Here is a 5880-nt window from a genome sequence, read left to right as displayed (position 1 = left end):
TATCCTTTTTATACAAAACCTGCTGATAAAGTCCTATACTGGCTTAACCTATGGCTTGAATATTGTCCCAATTTATTTTGTCACAAGCTAAAGTTCTACTGGGCTACATTCCAATTCCAAGTTATTCACTCAGCCTGGAGGCAAGTCTGGAGGCAAGAAGGAGCCATTTCTCCTCGATAGTCATGACTGTTTGGTGGCATGCAAGGCGGGAAGATATGACATAATTTTCAATGCAAAACTCTGTAGGTTCTTCGTTGTGTTCCTAGCTGCACACCCACAGCAATCTGTATAGGCAGAGATTGGATGAGGAAAATAAATACAAATAGGAACGGCGAAACTGCTCATATACCGTGGTGTTAAGCTGGAGCTTTTCTATTTGAACCAAAACCAGTAGCAATAAACAGCAAGAGGCAATTTGAAAGAAAGTCCACATGCACTGGTTGCAAGGCATTCTTGTAAACTCATACATGTACAAATGATATCTCTAAGAATGTTCCAAGATCTAGAATTCGTATCAAATAAGAAAAACCACAGGAACTTGAGTGGTCAGAATTAGAGAGGGATGAAACACTGAAATAAGGAAGCTTACCAGCAACTTTTTGTGCCCGCGGCATCTTTCAAACCGATATGGTAACCGGAGGTCCTCAAAGCTCCATCCAGCCTCACCTCTTGTCTCAAACCCCATCTGGCCACCATCGTACCTAAAACACACAAGATACCTTTTCAACGGTCTTGCGAGATACAAAAATCATTTGCAGCTCTCAAATAATTCAGAAGAATGACATTGCATTAAACTAAATAATTCAAATGTAGTATTCTATTCTTATTGATTGCCGGCTTTAATCAAATGTAGATATAAAATTGGTTGTCTACTCTAGTAGATTAATTATACTCTCAGATAGTCAATGTAAAAAGTAATACAGAGTCCATAAAAGTTAGATCTCATTGAAATTTGGCGGTCCAATCTATGGAATAAATCTCCAACCAACTAATATTCACTCCTCCAGCCACTGTGCTCCAGATGATTGGAGTATAACCATGATAGGAATCCAAGATAGGCAGATACACCACCATGAGAATTCCAAATAACCACTGCAAAAAAATGCATTTAGTATACTGTATACAAGATGTAGCCCAATAGAAGACGAATTTTATAGTGAAGAATTCAAATAGTGAGCTTTCTCTTAGCATCCAATGGAGACCATTAAACGAATTTAATTGTACGAGAAAATGTGATGTGAAGTTACAGTGATCATTTTAATTAATAAGATTACTGTTTCCTAAAACGCTGCTCTTCAAATACACGGTTAATTTTAAGCCTGATTCTCAAAGTCATCTATATATATCACCACTTCACAATTTTAAGCCTGATTCTCAAAGTCAACCAATAGCATCATTCCAGGGTTAAGTCTGCCCTTTCTCAGGACATCCTCAGTAGGAATATCCACAACACCAACTTCACTACCCATGACTACACGTCCATTGTGGGTCACGTAAAATCGACCAGGCCTCAGGCCATGCGGTCGAGGGTAGCTCCAAGGTAACGACCATCAGTAACTAATGGTGAAACCCAAGTAAGCTCAAGTAATTCATCAGGAAACGGGTTAAGAAAATTACAAGATATTAGAGCAGGTCCATCCCAAGGCTCAACCCGTAGAGGGCTCTCTTCTGAGGTTCCATGTTTACATCATTCTGCCACGCCTCAGGAATCATCATCATTACAGCTTCTGGCAGGCTTCTACCAAACGGGTAACGACCTCGTATAAGGAGCTCAAGAACACCATCCAATGCGCCTACAGTTCACATGCTTTTCACTTAATAACTCAAAATGATGAGGCAGAAAAATCATTTGCCAAGTGAAAATCCATGCTGCATTGCAGACCTGAATCTGAAGAGGTGGCATCTACAATTGAAAGAATATTTGACATTTCTTCCTCTGATAGGCCAAGCTTCTCACACTTCAAGAGACCCTCAAGAGCTTTCATCCTGACATATATGCAATGGGAATCATAAATCAAAACTGCAAAGGCATATGGAGATTATTGCATCCAGAATATACAACAGAGGAAAAGGTTTCACAAGATTACCAATTCTTGTTCCCTTTGAGTGTATTGATCTCTCCATTGTGGCCTAAGAGTCTAAGACACGCATTGGCTGTGCACGGTCCCAGCTGGGGAAAGTGTTGGTGGAGAACCGGGAATGAACCTGTTCAGATATTATGACTTTTAGAAATCATATCGTGATCATCTTTTGTGTGTCTACAATTTAAACCCAACACATAGCATCCTGACATTTATTGGATGGCAATATATGTAAACTTAGCCAGAATATCGAGGAATGCCCTAGCATCCAGACTACAGGTTGTAGTATCAGATCTTTGAACTCAGTGATAAATTTCATCGAACAACGTCACATAGAAAACCTTCAAATCAATTGAGTACTCAACTCAGGCAACCAGATGTGTATTATTATTGCACGAAGGAAAAAAAGGACTCTATTATTGCGCGACCAACGATCTGACCTGGAGAACATGCCCTGAAAGCGAGCCTTGGATGCAGCGGGGGAGAGATTGGGTAACCGAATTACTTTGGATGCGGCAGCTTCAGAACTTGGAAGCCCGCGCATCTGGGAGGACGGAGGACGGAGGAGATGCGGGTGAAGTCTCCATGTCAACAACCAGACGGGTCAGGCCTCTGGGAGGCGGAGGACGGCGGAGATGCGAGAAGCGTCGGGGGCGTGGAGGCAGGCGAGGGCCCTCGTGATGCCGCCCGGCCCGGTCTCCATGTCGACGACCAGCGAGGAGGGACTTGAGGGAGGGTACTGGGAAGAGGAGGAGGCCATGGCGACCGAGGTGGAGGTGGAGGAGGGAGCAGTCAGGCGATGTACCATCACGCGTCTCATCGGACCCGTGGGGCGAACTGGTGGTGGCGTGGTGCTGGAGGTTGATGGGAGGCGGCGGCGGCGGGGGAGCGGGTCGTGGTATCCTGGGGAATTGGAAGATGGAATGAGGGAGGAGCGACGCGCGACGGGTGCATTGTGATGGGCCAGGCCCAACTTGGTCGAGCGACGTAGTGCGGAAGGTAAGAAAATGAGGACGACGAACGTATTGGCAGAATAAGGAACATCTTCCTCCTTTTTAAGTAGTGTAGAAATCTGAATCGGACCGTACGTCGTACGTCCGTACAATTGACATTATGGTCCCTTAAAAAGTTGGCAATCTAACTTGCAGTCCCTCCGCATCGTTATCCTCTCTCTTCCCAGTCAACTCAAACTGCCTCGCCGCTCCGCCTACCCACCTCCGTCCTACTCCGTCCGCTGCGCAGGGGAGGTAGCCGATGCGCTGAGCTCAATCGACAAAAGCCGCATCGCCTCGCCGGCGACGATGCTAAGCACGCGCCGCCCCTCTCCGTCTTGCTACATCGGGCACTCCGTCCGGGCATCCGGCGCACGGGTGAAGGCAGTCGAACCAGCCTCAGCTGGTGCGGTGGTGCCCCGCGTTGGAAGCCCTGAGCCCCGATCTGCGTGGCGTGCGAGGGAGAGACGGCGCCATGCGATCTGGCCATATGGGGTGTGATTTCTTCGTTCGAAATTCTTGTCAGCAGGGTGTCGAAGCTTCTGTCAGGATGCGTTCTATTCTTTCTTGTCTGCATCTTGCTTTTATTACAGAAATACGCATTCCTGTTAGTTTAGTCCATGAGCCTACTATGAGATTGAATACACACTCTTACAGCGTCCCTGTCAAGCATTTCCCTTATTTGATTGACCACCACGACCAAGGAGCTGAGAGAAAGGAGGGAAGTCAGGGAGCCCGTGTAGCTGTTCTGGACCTTTGCACTCATGCTGCGCTGGAGCAAGCCGGCCGCCTCCTCCAAGAAGAGGAGCACGAGTCTGATTTCGTGGCCGCCGTGCTGATCCTTTGTTGTGGCCACCGTTTCTTGGTAAACTGAATGTGGAATTGAGCCGCTAAGTGCAAACAGCCTGCAAGAAATTGCAAAGTGCAGGAAGCGCCCAAACGAGTCATTGTTGTTAATTAACTGAATTCGGAACTGTAGGAAAGATTGAGATCACTGAGCATTGCTGCTGTGATTGGATGTTATGACTTATGACTGAATAACAATTCCAGTTGCTATGTACATGTGTAGAACTGAATTAAATAGATTGGATGTACATCAGTTCATGTGTTTGCAGTAAACTTTCGGGGCTGGATCTAGCCAAACTCTTCCCGGAACCGGAAGCTTGCAGCCGGCCGCCACCTCCCCTAGCCTCCGTACCTGCTCAACGCCGGCCTGGACAGAGCTCGCCCCTAGCGTCCCAACCTCCCGATCTGCTCGCTGCCAGCCTAGACAGGAGGTTGATGCCGTCCTCCTCCGCCCCCTGGTCAGCGTGTCGTCTGCTAAGTGGTACTGGGGCACGAGTGTGGCAGACTGCCAGTTGTCAGCGCCAACCACAGGCTGCTCAAGTGCTATGTGAACTGATTTCTCATGCCACCAGAGCAACTACACCCCGAACATACGTGATGTTTTCTTCAGGTACTTAATGCTAAACCAAGATTAATGCCATGCCGCAGATAGCAATGCTAAAAAAGTAAGCTCTCACTTGGTACAATTCAGTTGTATCGGAAAATCACCTCAATCGATCTATCATTCGCTTTAGCAGAGACAACGCCGAGGCTTTTGTCTCCATAGCGCAGTTTTTCTTATTTTCTTTTGAGAAGCATGAATATATTTTCTTAGAAATTCAATTATATAATGAGAAAATTTGGATATGGTTGGAAGGTTCCGCTGCAACGCGCGGGCATTTTCCTAGTATATGGTTATATCTAGATATATATTAGTTATAGATATATCTCTATCTAGAAAAAATTAAGATGCTTAATTTTAGACGAAGGGTGTATTCACGTACGTACGGTGATTTTCTATGCATATGTTTTCCCTAGTAGACACATTGTCCGATGCGCTAGTGGACCAATCACCACTAGAGACTAAATGTGCTGGGAGCAGAATCCCTGCGTCCACAATGTTACCATATCATAGCGCTTTCCATGAAAAATTAACTTTGCAAAGTAAAAATAAATAAAGTTTTCTACGATAGCATCAATATGTTACGTTACTATGCATTGCAAATGTAGTAACATATAATAACATCATTTGGATGTTACTCGCCACAACATAAGTTGAGGTTATCAACTGTTAAAAGAGGTTAGAGATGATACGATCCTAACCGGAACTGGAGTTGTTAGATAAATACGCTGATGAGATATAAGTGAATAGATAGATATGTATTGTTGAGATTGTAATCTAAACTAACTTGTAAACCCTAGCTCAGTTGAGCCTATATAAATACAGAGCCCCAAGCCGATGTGAATCACACGGCATAATCAATCTCTTTGTTAGTTTTATATGGTATCAGAGCCAACACTCCTAATCGTCCATGGCTCCAACCAACTCGCCGTCCGCTCCGATCAACATCGCGGCCACGCTGAGCGCCGCCATCTCCATCAAGCTTGACCAGGAAAATTACCTGCTCTGGAAGGCCCAGGCTCTACCGGCACTCTACGGCAACGATCTGTTCGGCTTCGTCGATGGTTCAAACGCTGCTCCACCGAAGCGCGTCCCTACCGCGGTCGGAAGCTCGAGCCAGGTCGACAACCCTGAGTACGCCGCCTGGCGCAAGCAGGACCGGCAGGTCCTTAGCGGCCTGCTCTCCTCCCTCACACCAGCCGTCCTTGGCCACGTTCAGCTCCTGAAGACGTCAGAGCAGGTGTGGGAGACTCTGGATCGGACGTTTGCGTCCAGGTCCAAGGCGCGGATCGTACAACTCCGAATCGCGCTGGTGAAGCCGAAGAAGAGGGACACATCCATGTCTGCCTACTTCCAGCAC

The 5880-nt window shown here is 46.5% G+C and overlaps 1 long non-coding RNA gene across 1 annotated transcript; it reads right to left on the bottom strand.

Annotated features, from left to right (window-relative positions):
* Positions 1-656: 656 nt before the first annotated feature.
* Positions 657-2923, bottom strand: LOC124687697. Its single transcript, XR_006998282.1, has 5 exons — positions 2522-2923; positions 2088-2205; positions 1883-1986; positions 1618-1793; positions 657-701 (listed from the first exon to the last, which is right to left on the bottom strand). It is a non-coding gene; the product is annotated as an uncharacterized LOC124687697 (long non-coding RNA).
* Positions 2924-5880: the final 2957 nt, after the last annotated feature.

Source organism: Lolium rigidum, chromosome 2, assembly GCF_022539505.1.
Source record: "Lolium rigidum isolate FL_2022 chromosome 2, APGP_CSIRO_Lrig_0.1, whole genome shotgun sequence".
Classification (NCBI taxonomy): Eukaryota; Viridiplantae; Streptophyta; class Magnoliopsida; order Poales; family Poaceae; genus Lolium; species Lolium rigidum.
The sequence above is the reverse complement of the archived record's forward strand: the minus strand, read 5'-3'. Positions and strand labels throughout refer to the sequence as shown.